Genomic DNA, 14,712 nt, shown 5'->3' on the forward strand with positions numbered 1-14,712 from the left:
GGGAAATGGGGAAAAGGGGGTGGGGGGGGGGGGGCTGGGATTTTTTTTTGGTGGAGAGGGAGTTGTGGGCTTGTTTTTTTTAAACAGAGTTTGGAATCTAGATTTTTGTTCTTAAAACATACACACAAAGCGTGTTTGCGGAAAGGAGGCGACACTCACTTTTCATGCAAGATGTTGTTTAGGAATTATTCATTGTTTCAAGTGGGCTCCTCCCTTCAGGTAACGAGACAGACAGGAGGAGGGGGGCCTTTTTAATGAAACTTTCTCAGACAGACACACATGCAGATAAGAAGTAGTAATTCCAGTTCAGGCTTTTTTTTTAATCAAAATTAAAATGCCAAAATTATTTCATCATACTCTGTTTTTATAAATCACAATGTTAAAGCCTTGCATATTTGGAAAAGACATTTTACCCACAGAAAAGGCTTCTTAAGCTTTCCCTATTAAAACCAAACTAAGACTCTGACACTATCCTATCAGCATGCAGCCACGCAGTGGCCAGTCCATTTCTCAGAAACATCAACTCCAAGAAAGCAATTGCTTATCATATTTCTCCTTTACCCACTTATTTGCATTTCACCTCCACTGTCAGTTAGGCAAAAGCCTCAAACATAAAAATTGGGTTTGCTTTGTCCTTGTTTACTGCTTCCAGTTACCAAATTAGAACAAGAAAAGAAAGAGATAAAAATTTAAAATGAAGAAATAAAATAGATGTTATGTCAGTTTTTCTGTATTCTTTCTTGGGGAAAGCTCTTCTGAGACCTGTTTTAAGCTCTTAACCAACTTGGAGCAGCAGCACCAAGTGCAGATGAATTCTCCAGATATTAGGATTACAAACATAAACCTCTCAGGCCTTATACCTGTTTTGGCAAAACAGCACATATGCAGTTTCATGAGAAAAAAAAATATTTTTGCTAGTACAACAGCCAAAATGCTGGTTTCAACTACCTGGCCTCCCTTCCCCTACCCAATCCCTTTTTTCAAGCCTATAACCTACAAACAAAACTAACAAAAAATCTACTTTTAAGCAGCAGAAGGAACAAACATCTGGTACCTCCTTTCATCAAACTGCTTTAAAGATGAACTTTCTAGCATCATTTTTATAGGTAAGTAAAGTTCAATTTAAAGTATTCAAGAATAATTTCTTATTCAGTTGTATTTTAAAGGTTTCATTAAAATGTGCATTTCCACATAAACAACCCAAAAGACAATTTCACTGGTCCTTAGTACTTCACAGCTCTTTGTGAATTGCAGAGTACAGCCTGGCACTGGTTCCTGTGCTGCCGTGCATCTGAGCAACATCATCTTCTCTAGTCTACACCAGTCATTTTTTCATTACACCAAAACAAACAGGATATTATTAGGCAGTGTAAATTACTGCTTAGTGATTAATTCCCAGATACCAGTCTTCCTCCCCCCCTCCCCCTTTAAATTAATCAGAATTCAAATGCTCGATCTACACTAATTCTTGTTCTTTCATCAGTTTCTCAAAGGCAGCTAACACTACTTTGGTTAAGTTTTTCTTTCGAGAGATGCATGCGAGTAAAGGAACAGAATAAAAAAAATCCTGAGTAAAAAAACTAGTATTAGAGTTTAAAGTAGAGTTTAGCTAGTTTATGAAACTTTCTGCTCAAACACATAACAGCAATTATTAGCTGCTGGGGATTTGGAACAGCTTTTCCCTATGGGCAGGATAAAGAACAGCTGCCTATTAGTGAATGGTACTTTCCTCTAAAGTAGCTGGTAGTAGTTGAATCACACAGCATAATGGACAGAGATTAATCCAATTCACTTTAGGAATCCCAATTTAAAGTTTAAAAAAAACCAAAGACAGTCAGTTTGCAAGACTGACTTACATATTCTGTCCATATATTTTCCTAACGGAAGTGATTCATGCTGTCATGCTTCCTAAGCAACGGCTTGTATTAATGATGATAATCTAATATTCAAGTCTACAAAGTGACATCACCAACGTGATGAAACAGACAGGGTTTATTGTCATTTGCTCTCATGAAAAGATGGCATTACAATAATAGAGGGAAGGTCAGCCAGCATTATTAAACACCTGTATGCAAGGAAGTGTCCCAACAGCTGTTTCCAAAAAACATTGGAAAACACACTAACATTAACCCATAGAGTGCAAGTTAACCACATCCCCTGCAGCGTACCCCTCTAACAAACACGTTTTCTGTACTCCAACCTACTTGCCTTACAAGGAGCTGACTGCTGCTCCTGAACAGTCACTGCCTGGGCTTTGCTAGCACTGCTCTTCCCTGCAGTAATGGAGTTCTTCCTTCCTCCTCCCTGCCGAGGAGGTTTTCAGAGCACAATCCTACTTGTTACGAACAAACGCTAGACGATACTGAAGTGCAGTTGCTGCAATTCCTCGCTTTTCTACTACAGAAAACTTGTTGCCACGTGCCAGATACTTTGAAGCATTATACCCCAAAAATAGCAAAACCAGCTTGGAAAATAAAAAACCAGACTGCATCTGCTGGCAGTTTGCACATGTATCTGGTTTTGTAAGAGAAAAGTCTTTTGGTGCTCCATCAGTTACCCTTTTATAAAATGCCTTCATTGAGCTGGATCCACTTCACTGACTAGTCACCTCCGCTTCCTACATGACTCAGGTTTCAAGGCATGAAAGGAACAAGAGCCTCGGAAGGAGATAGAAACAAGTGGGAGAACTTGGCCCTTTTGTTAAGGAAGGCTGGAGAGAGGATCCAATTGCAGCATCAGGAGCTGCACTGAACTCTGTGTTCAAGGAATATGAAAACGCACTCTCAGGAAAGCAAACAGAACTACTCATTTAACTACAGAGCAAAGCAAACGTCAGGTCTAGGTAGGTCATGCCGATTACAGTTAAGTGAGCACAAGGACATGCAGAGGATCCCAGCTGGATCGGGAACTACAAGTATAAAGCTCTTGCATACCCAAAGGTTATACTGGATTGGTAGCAAAGCACCAATTGCCAAAAAGATCAGATCCTAAGAGCAAAATTACTGTAACAGGCTTGTACAACATAACAGGGAGACACAAAAGGCAGTGCTGACCACTAGTTTTACCATTCTACTAAAAAAATAATAAAAATTAAAATTCAGGGCTAAGGTTGGAACGTACTCAGCACTACAGGATGCAGTACTCCCCAAGAAGTTTGATTACTCAGACAAGTATTGAGCAATAACCTACAGTAAATATGAATCACCAAGATGCCCATGAGGCCATCTTCCACATAACAGGAACTGCAAAGCAGAGATCAACAATGATGTTCTCTGCTCCTTTCTAGAAGGGAGTAAGGAACTGGAAACGCAGGAAGACTAGTGCTGGTGAATACAGCCATTTAAAGGAAAGCCACCCTCTAAGAACAAAGGATGTGTAGAACTGTATTGCCCAATACATTAAACGGAAAACCTAGAGAAGATTAGAAAGGCCTTGCTAATGCTTGGTGGGGCTTTTTATTTTGTTTTGTGGTTGTTTTTTTTTTTAAGTGCTGTAAGGAAATTATTTTTTCTCCATTTTCAAGTGACCTGATCACACGCAAGCCAAGATTTGAAGGGAGCAAAACAACAAAGTGACTCAGTAATAATTCTCTGTCATACAAGCACACCATGGCACAGTTGAAAACAGCGGCACTGAAGTGGGTGAGAGCTGACAGGAGGAAAGAAGGTGCAAAGGAGATATTTAAGTAACCCTGTATTTTTCTTTAATGACCAACATTATTGTAGTAATAGAAATTATTAGATACATCCAGAGAATAACAACACACAGCCAAGCATTATGCCGTTTAATAAAGTGTTGCATCAGAAGGTATTTACAATGAGTTTCAAAGCACAGAAAGTATCAAGAGAGAAGAGGAAAAACATCTCCATACATTCAAGAACACCTCAAATACAAATTTAGGGAATCTCATAACAAAAGGAGACACAGCTCAGCCAACCATTAAATCCCTTCCCAAGTAGCAGTTCACTAGCTACGGCAAAGACAACATTGCTAAACCTCAACCCAGCCTCAACTTTTCACAAACACTTGAGCACAGTCTGTAACAATTTTACAGAATTTCACTATGCATTATCTACCTTTTAGTGGACAGCAATACATGACTTCTAAAATAGCTCAGAGTAGGGAACACTACCGTAGGTGCCCCATCTTTTTCCAGTTCTGAACGGATATACACAACTTTCCATTGGGGAGGGATGAGAGGATCATTGCAACTGCTGAACCAGAAGCAATTCTGCTCTAACAGTTGATGCTGGGCAAGTGATCTTGTGAGCAAACATCTAATACTTACATAGTTTCAGCTACACAGGGAATCATTCCACTAACTTCACAGCCTCCTTCAGGCTCCCTGGGTTCCACATGGAATGCTGTAAGACAAAAGACCACACAAATCTTTACATTTAGAAGGGGCTATGAAAACCATAAAACGCACCAAATCACTCAGAAGCAACTATGCATTTAATAAAACACTTCATAGTCAAAATCCATTTGTTCAAAGAGTCATTTTATAAAACTACTTCTTTTTTGACTTACAAAGTAGCATTAATACCATTAAAACTGCATTGTCATATAAAGCATAGATCAGGTACTGAATACAACAGACAAGTTCAAATGTTTGTTAGGAGTAAACACACACTTCCGGATACTTTTATGGCTTTCAGCATGGGAGAGTTAATTCCTCATTTCATGCACTCAAAGCAAAACTGAGGACATGCTATCATTGTCAATGCATGTTAGCTAAGCGGCTGTTTAATCTGTGAATGCCAGACAGCTGCTACCTAGCAAAGCATAATTTGGGTCTAGAAAAGTAATTCTCTTTTTTCATTCTCTAGCACATTCTTTTCCATGTTTGTTTTCCCATGTTCAGTTGAGCTGGCTCAACTTCACTTCTCTTAAATTCCCAGCTCTGCTATATAACTGCAAAGCTCTGAAGAGAAGATGACAGACAAAGGAATGTCTGGTTTGTGTAGCAAGAGCTACAATCACAGCACCTAGTCAACACCTCTGTTTGTATCTGATCTAGAAAAAAACAAACAAGAAAGCTCTGGCAAAGCTCCTCTGCTCTTCCATACCAACAGAAACACTAAAACATCTTGTTTTTACAGCTCTTAGTACATCTAGGGAGCAGACAGGTGATCAAAAGCTGCCTTTCTGCATACTTACTTTTTACATGAGACCTACTTCTTAGGAAACAAGTGGGAACATTAGCTTGTTCAGTGTTTTCTTCAGCAGAAAGTAGGGAATGGATGTAGAAAGACAACCATGAAACACCTCCTTATCACACATGTCAATCTCCTCAGAAATTAAGTTTTCCCCAAATGTGGATTAGGGCAAATCTGACCAACAAATAAAGCCTAGTTCAGATCAAAGCTTTTAAAAGCCCAGGGAACAGCATCCAAAATGCTTCAAAACCCCTAGAAACTGTGGTACTTTCACCCATAATACACACACACAGAGCAAAAACATATCTCCGCTGATCCATTTTTAGGCATTTACTTTTGAGATGGATAGTCCAAAAAGCCTGCTTCACTCTGGATTTAGATCCTCCACTTCCAAACCTCGTCTTCCACACAGACAACAACCCTTTTGGCCCCTCTGACAGCCTCCCAGCTCTTTTAGCATACATTCCTGCTGAAAGGGCCGCCCTCTGTGGGAAGCAGAGCCACCAGCCAGCTTAAATGTGTATGGGAACAGAGGAGTTCCTGCCTCTACTGCAGTGGAACCACTAGCTTGGATTTCTTTCTATTTGACCATAGCATCCCATGAATTTCAAGAATTTAAGAAAATGCAACATCTGGCACTTCCATGTTAATTTCTTTTGGCCCCTTGCAACTAAATAATTCCTTTTATAAATCATTGGGGGAGGAAAGAAGAGACAGGAGGGACACAGGGCGCTGTGCAGCCTCATTCCCCCAGGAGCCTGCTTAAATAGAGGAGAGGCAACATCTTACACTTCACATTTTAAAAACCATTGTCATGGCAACTTTATGCAACAAACTAACTACTTTTCAAACAGATTTGTATTTCTTTGGAAGAAATCTACCATCCACCAAATCTAAATTTCCAGTTGACTACAGCACATACTGGAAGCAAACACTTATTTCAAGTTCAAAAGAAGCTGAATCTGATGGAATTCAGCCCTACCCAGCAAAAGCCAAACTTTTTCAGGTTATTTGAAGTAGTTTCCACATTGGCTGACCTGTACACACACGCTCTCTGGAGCCAAAAGCCAGAAATTTTAACATCTGTTAGAACCACTAGCTACAGTTCTTCCCCCATTCTAACTACTTTTATTCTACCAAGTTGCCCGTTTCACCTTTTTTTTCATTGTTAATGTAGTAGCAAGAGCGTGACAACACAATTATGGGATGTGGAATAAAAAGTTAGCATGAGTTAGCAGTTAAAAAAACAAGCTCTTCAAGTCTGCATTTAAAGGCTATCATACCACAGCAATGCGTTGTGGCTGACTTCATCCTAAATCACACAAGGTGACTGCGGCGGGGGTGGAAAGAAGCATCAACACTTTCGTGGCACAGGTTTTAATTCGGTCCTTGGGTCAGGGTTACAAGGTATAGCCGTATGCTACGATCACCAAGCATCCCCCTTTGCTGGCATGGGAGGAGCGTCACACTACAGTAACTCAGAAAACAGCCTGCATCATTCATTAGCGATCCCACTCAGCAGTCCACTGGGAAAATAAGTAAATAGCATGCACCCTCAGGATTATGGAGGCCTTTGTTTTGCTCACCTGCCTCTTTTTGCACCTGTGTCCGACTCCCCCCCGTGACTTTGGCTCTCCTGAGCACTGGTGCATGGAGGATCACACTGCAGAAGACTGCAGTGCCAAAGCTGCTATCACCCTCCACACATCCTCAACAGCTTTTCCAGGGCAAAAGCTGATAGCGTTCTCACAAAAAGCAACTTTCTTTGCTTTTCTGTGGGGAATCAGTGAAGAATTAGTGACATCGTTTCCCTCTTCGGCAGGCAGAAATTGAGAGGATCAGCTCTGCACGTGGATGATTTTACTGTGCAGTTAAGAGTTTTATACTACAGTGCCAGAGCACTTGGTGAAGTGTTAAAGCATGAACGAAGCTTTGGTCAGCAAAGCCATCACGTTATGGAAACTGCTTATTTCAAGTCACAACCTGCAACGAAACTTTCTCAGCAAAAGCACTCCAACTCCAGCACAATGGGCACATTATGGGGTTTCATTAGCCCAGAAGACACCTCACCACTTCCCTAACCAAGCGCTGCGCAAGCACCAGTCAGTCACACAGATCTGCTCTGCACCTCTGCTGCAGAAATACATCTATGCAAAGTTACTTCAGAGGAAGTCTAAAAGCAAGAAAGTCCTGCTGCAATTAGTTAAAATGAATTATTAGTTTGTCAGGCTTCCTGCAGTTCAAACACCTTTCAGTGAAATACAGCCAGTTTATGATTTTGGGGGCATACAGATGGGAACTTTGTCAATCTGTTCCAAATCAGGATAACAAACTATTTCCGATTAACCTCACTTTGAGCTTTGGAAACAAACCAGATTCAGAAATCTGATCAAACTGGGTAAAGTTTGTCTCTACATAACACACCCGTATCAGAACAGAAGCTAGTTATACAGACGCACAAAAAAGGGACCATGCAGAGTTTTGGCTGCCACTTGGCAGAAGGCTAAGCGGCAGTCAATGGGAAAACCAAGCCACACAACGCGTGTGTGGGAAGCCCAAATACTTTCTCAAATGTGATGTAGACTTCTTTGAGAAAGACCATACCAGAAAGGCTTAACCAGTTTGGAAAGGGAAGAGAGGGGCAGGTCCAAAAATATCTAAAAATATTCAAGTAACAGTAGATTCAGAAACTGCTACACCACTTCTACAGTCCACAATGCTGGGCCAGCTTTCAGTGCCAAGAACCAGAGCTATCACCAAACCTCTTCCTAGAAGAAGCCCCACAGTCACCAGGAAGCTGGCAAAAATCTCTTAACAAACAACTGCACCTTGATGTGGTGTGCTGTGACTTCAAGTCCAGGGCTGGGATGTCAAGATTTTTCCATTCAAGACTCTGGGCAGAAGAAACCTGCTCTCTGCACTCTTGAAGACACCGTACTAAGACACAGGGCACGACACCACATCTCATGTTCAAACTCCAACAAGTTTAAGTCTTAAGAAAAAATGGAATAGATGTTTTGGATCTGTAGTTCACTGTGTGCAGCTAATTATACAAGGTTAGCTTAAGAAAAAATGAATAACAATGTGAAAAATTATAGGGAAAGAGAGAGTAAAGGCACCTTACTACTTTCTCTCATGGAAGACAAATTCCTTAAGCAGCTTTTTCAGCACACATATGCATCATCCTCGAATCCCTCCCTTTCTTTTATATTCTCTAACCACACAATATCTTATTTACCGATTACTTCTCATTGTTTTTCCACTTGGCCCCATTAAAAAGTTTTAAATCCTTTCCTATTATGTGCTTCATCCTACTTTATTAGGTGGGTGGAATGATTTGTTAGGATTATTGTATTTTCACAGAGCAAACCCAAGTCCAGTTAGCTAAATAGCATATAATCTTAGAAGGGTGCCTTCAGGTGCTTCTATAATGTAAATATATTAATGAACTAATTCACACAGCAGCAGTACTTGTTTTGAGAAGTCTATTTAGGCTATGAGCAAGACAACGAGCAGAGGGGAAATCAAGGCAGCCAAATGATGTGGCTGTTCAAGATCACACCATCAGTTTTCAGTAAAGCTGAAACCAGAACCCCAACCAGATTCCATCCGATCCCCTACCTCGTACATACTTAGACATGAACAAACTCACTTATTCCACTGCACATAACTCAAACCCTGGCTGAGTTTGAATCTACCACCTTCAAAAAACAAAATTTGGTCACTGAGAGATTCATCTCCATCCATTTAAAAACTATCAATTTTCCCCCTCTCCCCTGAGATCCTTGTCAAAGGCCGTACAATTCTCAAGGTCCAGCACTTACAAAAAAGCAAAGAATCATCTAATGAGGGTTTGTGGGTTTCTTCCCTTTAACAAGCAAAGGATTGTAAAAGAATAATCCTTCAGTATTTTTCCAGGGTACACTGTAACTTTTGCACAGCATGATAGACCTTTAGCACCTCAGTATGTATTATGAATAATTAAAACAGCACATGCCAGGGGAAGAGCTACTCTGTGCTTAAACACAACAGACTCACTTCTCTACAGCAAAACTGCAGATTATAGGACCAACAGAAACCATGACCCTCAGATATTTGACACAGATGCATCCCACTGTAAGCATCTGAAAGTAGCTGCGCTACAAATATTTACCTTGCTCTTAGTCAATTCCATAAATTATTCTACGGAAAACTGCAACTATGCTGTAGCCAAACCAGAATAACTCTGAAAAACCACCTCGGTCTACAATCCACTCTGCAATGGAAAAAAAAACATTTAAACAGACCTAAGTGTGCACAGATTTTCTTTTGCACCGAGTTCAGCTAGCAGACTTCACCTTGAAGCAGATGGGGCACCTTCATCCATTACGTTCAGCTGAATATAATTCAGGCAGATATCAAGTGATTCCTGTAATAATAAGATATGCTTTAAACTAATTGTAATAAGCGAACAACTTTATATTTCTTAGTGCTCTCAACAATGAAGAAAACACACCAATCGCACAAAAAAAAAAGTCCTTCCAGCAGCTCTGGTTAACAGTGTCCCATCTCCAGCACAAAGCAGCTGCAAGAACCGTGACCCATACAGCCGCCTAACAGGGTAGCGAAGGGACAAGTCTAAACACAAGAGCCAGACCACCTCATAAGATCACTTCTGGCAGCAGATGCTCACAAAGAGTTTACAGAAGCCCTGCGAGCCATCTCAGTAAGTGTAACACAGTTTACAGGCTGCCAGCCAAAAGAATCACTCATTTCATGCAGCTGTGTAGGAACTTCATTACCAGCTGACCACGTAAATACTGGAATCATATTTAAGTTATGTACAAAGAATTGTTCTAAGTGAAAGGACTGACATCGCTTTAAGAGCATATGCTTGGATTTTTAAACTGACTGCAGTTTTTAAACCAGAAAATACACAAAGCCACCTGCGGACACCCTAGTTCTCTCTACTGATTTGAGTCCTGACTTCCCTATTACAGTGAATGACACTAACACTTCACACTGTACAAAAGATGCTGCAGTATTTAGATGTTAACTGTATCAACAGCTTCAAAGGGACTCCTCTGAGTACTTGAGCTTAGGTCATCAGTTGTAACAGACTCTCAGCTCTCCTTGAGAAATCTGGTGGCAGCTTCAACCAACACACACATTTTATTAATAAGTTTTCACATATCCTTGATTCCACTTGATGTCCTGTGTCTCACAAGAGATGCAAGGTGTGTAGGTATCTATCCTGTGCTTCATGAGACATAATCACTAACTCCAAGCACAGGTAACTGTGCTTGAAGCTGATATACATCAGACCTTCGTCACTTCCAGACCGCCCATTTATGTGCTGATCCGGAGTGCTTGAGGCTTTCTGTACAGACTCATTTGCAATGAAAATATTGAACAGTCAGCATATGACCAAAACCAAGTTCTAGGACATTTGTGTTTGTGAGCCTATTACTAAGCTACACACACCTCCCATAATCATAGGCGTTAAGATGATTTCTCTCCCTCCCCTTCAATTTTAAAACAAAAGGATAAGACTGACTGCCTTAGATGTCTCCAAGCTGCAGAAGGAAAAGTTGTATTACACTAAAAAATTTTGGAGTAAGAACTAAAAACTGTCACTTTCTGCTACTACACGGATGCAAAAATAAGACTGGTATTTTTCACAAGCACATAATACTTTTGGTTTAAAAAAAAACCAGTAAATAGGAAAAGTGAGACAACAAGTAACTATGAGTGTCATACCGTCTTTGGCAGTCTGACTTTCTGGGAATAACAAACTGTGACAGGAGGTCAGTAACAGCATTCTCACATTTTACTAAGTAAGTTTTGTCTTTCACAAACCAGATGTCACAGACAGCATTTATAACTATTCTTTCTGAAGATTATACTAGCTCATTCTCTTCACTGGAATCCTGTCTTACCACCTATGCTTTTGTTGGTTTCTCTACAGTATTCCTACGTCTGTGAAAGAGTTCTTTAATACTTACAGCTAAGTAGTACCCTAACCGTCACTCTTCGAGTAGCAAATCATTGCAATTAAATAACTTTTACCTAAAATGCAGATTTTCTGCTTCCTTCAAGATGCAGATCATTGGACTGGAGAGCTGCCCCCCAAGACACATGGATAAAATGGAGACACGTCAAGTCTAAATGGGTTAGTTCTCTGATTATCTTCTAGGCAAGAAGCTTTGATTCACTTTCTCTTCCCCTATTTGCTCTGTTCTGGTTAACACCGAGATCAGAATGTAAAAACATTACCAAACTGTCACTCCAAAGCCACATGTGACAAGAACAACCTCCTTACGTCATCATAAAGAATACTGGCATTTGTGCAAGGGAAAGCAGAGCTCCCCTTCGGTTTGCCAACCACCATCGCCCCTGGGGCTCTCAGACTCGCTCACCAACAGCCAGTTACCGATAGCTGAGCAGTTCCACAAAACCTTCCCATGAAAGGGTGAAGTCAAGGTACAAGTGAACGATGGGAGCACGTCTGCAGGTCTTGGCTTTTCTGATCACTCCCTGGGAAGTCTTCAACCCAGATCTGTAATTACCTGACTCAAACTAGAGTCAAAAGAAGGCGGCGGGGGGATAGCCAACTGTTTCAAAAGATACACTTGAGACAACTTACTGTATAGAAAACACCAAGAAAACTAGCACAGATAGTTTACTCTTGTCATATGTTTACAGGGGGTAAATTGCAGGTGCGTCTTTACCAGAATGCAACATTTGCCTTGAACATTTGCCATGAAATTACCATTGTTTCGAGTCAAGTTACTCTGTCATTACTGCTGAATAACTTAAAGTCAAGTATACAATTAATCCATGTCACCAATGCAGATAATCTGCAAAACATTACAGCCATTTAATTTAGTATTTTTAAAAGGAGGAGGGGGAAGAGGCAAAAGAAATTATTAGACTTCCAGTAACCAGAAGACAAAGCCTATTAGTCAGAGACAAATAGAGGAAAGGAAGCCAGTGAGATAAGATGCAGACCCCTAGGGAGAAGCAGCCAGAGAGAAGGAGCCCAGTCGGGGAATTCTGATGAAGGCTGTTAAGGGGGTTCCCTTTTATCTTCTTGTGACTACCAAGTCCCTCAAGTGTTTACAGATTGTTCTTCCAGTCTCCAAGACTTCTGGCTACCAATCTTCAGCTCCTTCTTTATTTTTAAGAATGAGGATGAACGAAAGGACTGTTTTTCTAACACCCTATGCCTTTATTTTTATAGTCTCTTCTTACACAGAGCAGAGTTTTCCTGTTACATTCACTACTACAGACCCAAGTGCCTAATGGAACAATAACATTGTTTCTGTGCTTTGCAACTTCTTACAAACTGCCAGAACCCCACCATGATGGATTTTATAGTGCTCCAAGGCTCTAAATTAATTTTATCAACACTTCCCCAGCACCAATAAAGAAAACCAAGTACTACAGCGTGGGATGGTTCTAAGCAGTACTGGGGGACTCACACCCCTGCCGACTTGCAGCTGTGCATCTCTTTATATCCAAAACCACCTTTACATCATTTTCTGCCATGAAGAAATGCAAGTTTAGAATAGTCATGTCTGTCCCCCATTCTTCCACCCCCTTTCCATCTACTTTATACTCCCCTGCCCCAGTACACGTACACACAACATACAGGATTTTTTCCTGTTCCTTAAGCTGAACCAAAGCAAGCAGCAGAACCAAGCCTCTTCCTCATCCACACATAAATTTGTCAGAACAAGTCCCTTTGTCTTAGAAGTCTGTCAAATTGTCTGGCAGCCCCTCTTGCTCAATATATACTTCTTTAACTAATTTCAGTGATGGTCTTCCAAAAGAGCTGTTCTTAGTTTTCTCTCAAAGCCACTCCTTCAGTTCATTTGATCACCTTTTTTAAATACAATTCATGCTAAATGGAAGCAAGATGTAATTATGAATGAATTTCCAAGATCAACAAATTATAAGAACTACTGACGCAAATCAGTTAGAATTCGCTATGAACGCAACAATGTTCAACTCCAAAACAAAGCAAGAAACTGTGCAGAGAAGGCACCTAACCCAGCCTTAAAGATCCAGGAGCTGATTACAGATCATATTGCAGGCTATCAGTCTCAAGATGAAAGCAATTTCAAAAGCATCACACTGACCAGCCAAGTAGTATCAAAGCTGAAAGTTCCCCCATTAATAGCTCTGTGAAATTTTTTTAAGGATTATAATCATTCATGCCTGCATATAACTTCCTATTAGTAAATAATCAGAATTTCAGAAATCATTACAAGAGCTGATATTTGCAGCAAGTTTGTAAAGCCAGTTGTACTTTGCAAATCTGAACTAATTCAACACAGATCACAAGCTCTCCTTTTTCTGCTGATGTGCAGAAAATCTTTGCTTTAGACTGCATGCTGCCTTTCCTGTAAAGGGCTATGAATGTTTTCGACAGACCACTAACACACACCTGTGTGGGGAAGATTTTAAAGACAAATTACAGAACTGACAAGAACATGAAGTCAGATCTCTTTACTTTCACATGCAATCTTAACCATGGGACTACATTTCGTCTTCTGAGGATTATCTTTTACCAGGGAAACATGCAGCAGTGTTCAGGTGCACTCAAGAAACACCAGTACTCAAGACATTTTCTCTTCCCATTGCTAGTCCAAATAAAACACTAATATTGTAGTTACATAACAATTGTTTAACAAAGAGGCTCTTAAACAGATAATAAGAACATGTTTAGAAGAGATGTCTTTTGATCAACTGTTGTCCCCCAAAAAAGCCAGACCATGCAGCACAACTGCAACTGCCAGCGAGGCCTGCCTCTAAAGGTAAGGCAGTTCTGTGCTTTTTGTTTGTACAGATATACCTCTTTTTTTTTCAGAGCACTTAACCTATTACCCCTTTAAATTATGCGGCAGACATTATCATTTAAGTTACCAGCTGTGGATCAATGCTGTATTCCGATACTTGGCATCAGACTGTTCAGTTATCAATGTAACATTCTGAAGGACAGCGTATCAGCAGTGTTCACTATTTAAAAGATGATCAATGATTCTTTCCAGCAACCACAGCACTAATAGGAAAGGCATATTCTTTCAACCAATATTTGCTTGAAACACTGATTATGCAAGTTACAATTTAAGTTCTTTTGAGTGGCTTATAAGTACCACCATAACCCGAAAGTGTAAAGTGATTAACACAGATTGCAGCTTTCACGGGAAGGGTAAACATACTCAGGAGAGGGACTGAAAGCTAAAGCAAGAGAAGTGGCTGTGCAGAGGTGGTACGTTCAGATTACGAGAACTACCTGGGAAATAAATCGCTCTACATCTTCTCTCTCTGCCTTTTTTCCTGAAAACACCACGTATGTACACCTTCTAGCGTTACACGTGTAAAGGCTGGGCCCGAGGAGCGTTCGAACAAAGCAGCTCAATCTCCTCAGCCCTGGAGGGGATGCGGTGCCGCACGCAGAGAGGTGGTTTGTCAAGAAACGGTTTAGGACCCCGCGGAGGGCACGCCACAAAAAAAAAAAAAAAGGGGGCCCCCCCCCCCCCGCAGCGACCCAGCACCGCTACCTGGG

The 14,712-nt window shown here is 40.7% G+C and overlaps 1 protein-coding gene across 5 annotated transcripts in view; it reads right to left on the reverse strand.

The window, feature by feature from the left end:
- Window positions 1-14,712, reverse strand: part of DCUN1D3 (DCN1, defective in cullin neddylation 1, domain containing 3) — a 19,869-nt gene that overhangs the window by 5,025 nt on the left and 132 nt on the right. For 2 of the 5 annotated variants that reach the window (XM_010570184.1, XM_010570189.1), the window contains exon 2: window positions 4,289-4,364. The gene's annotated coding sequence lies outside the window, so the exon portion shown is untranslated. Of the gene's footprint in view, window positions 1-4,288; window positions 4,365-6,745; window positions 6,933-9,445; window positions 9,568-14,712 lie in introns of those variants that run through there. The other 3 variants (XM_010570188.1, XM_010570187.1, XM_010570185.1) reach the window with 3 other exon arrangements.

This window comes from Haliaeetus leucocephalus, unplaced genomic scaffold, assembly GCF_000737465.1.
Source record: "Haliaeetus leucocephalus isolate CR32 unplaced genomic scaffold, Haliaeetus_leucocephalus-4.0 Scaffold295, whole genome shotgun sequence".
NCBI lineage: Eukaryota > Metazoa > Chordata > Aves > Accipitriformes > Accipitridae > Haliaeetus > Haliaeetus leucocephalus.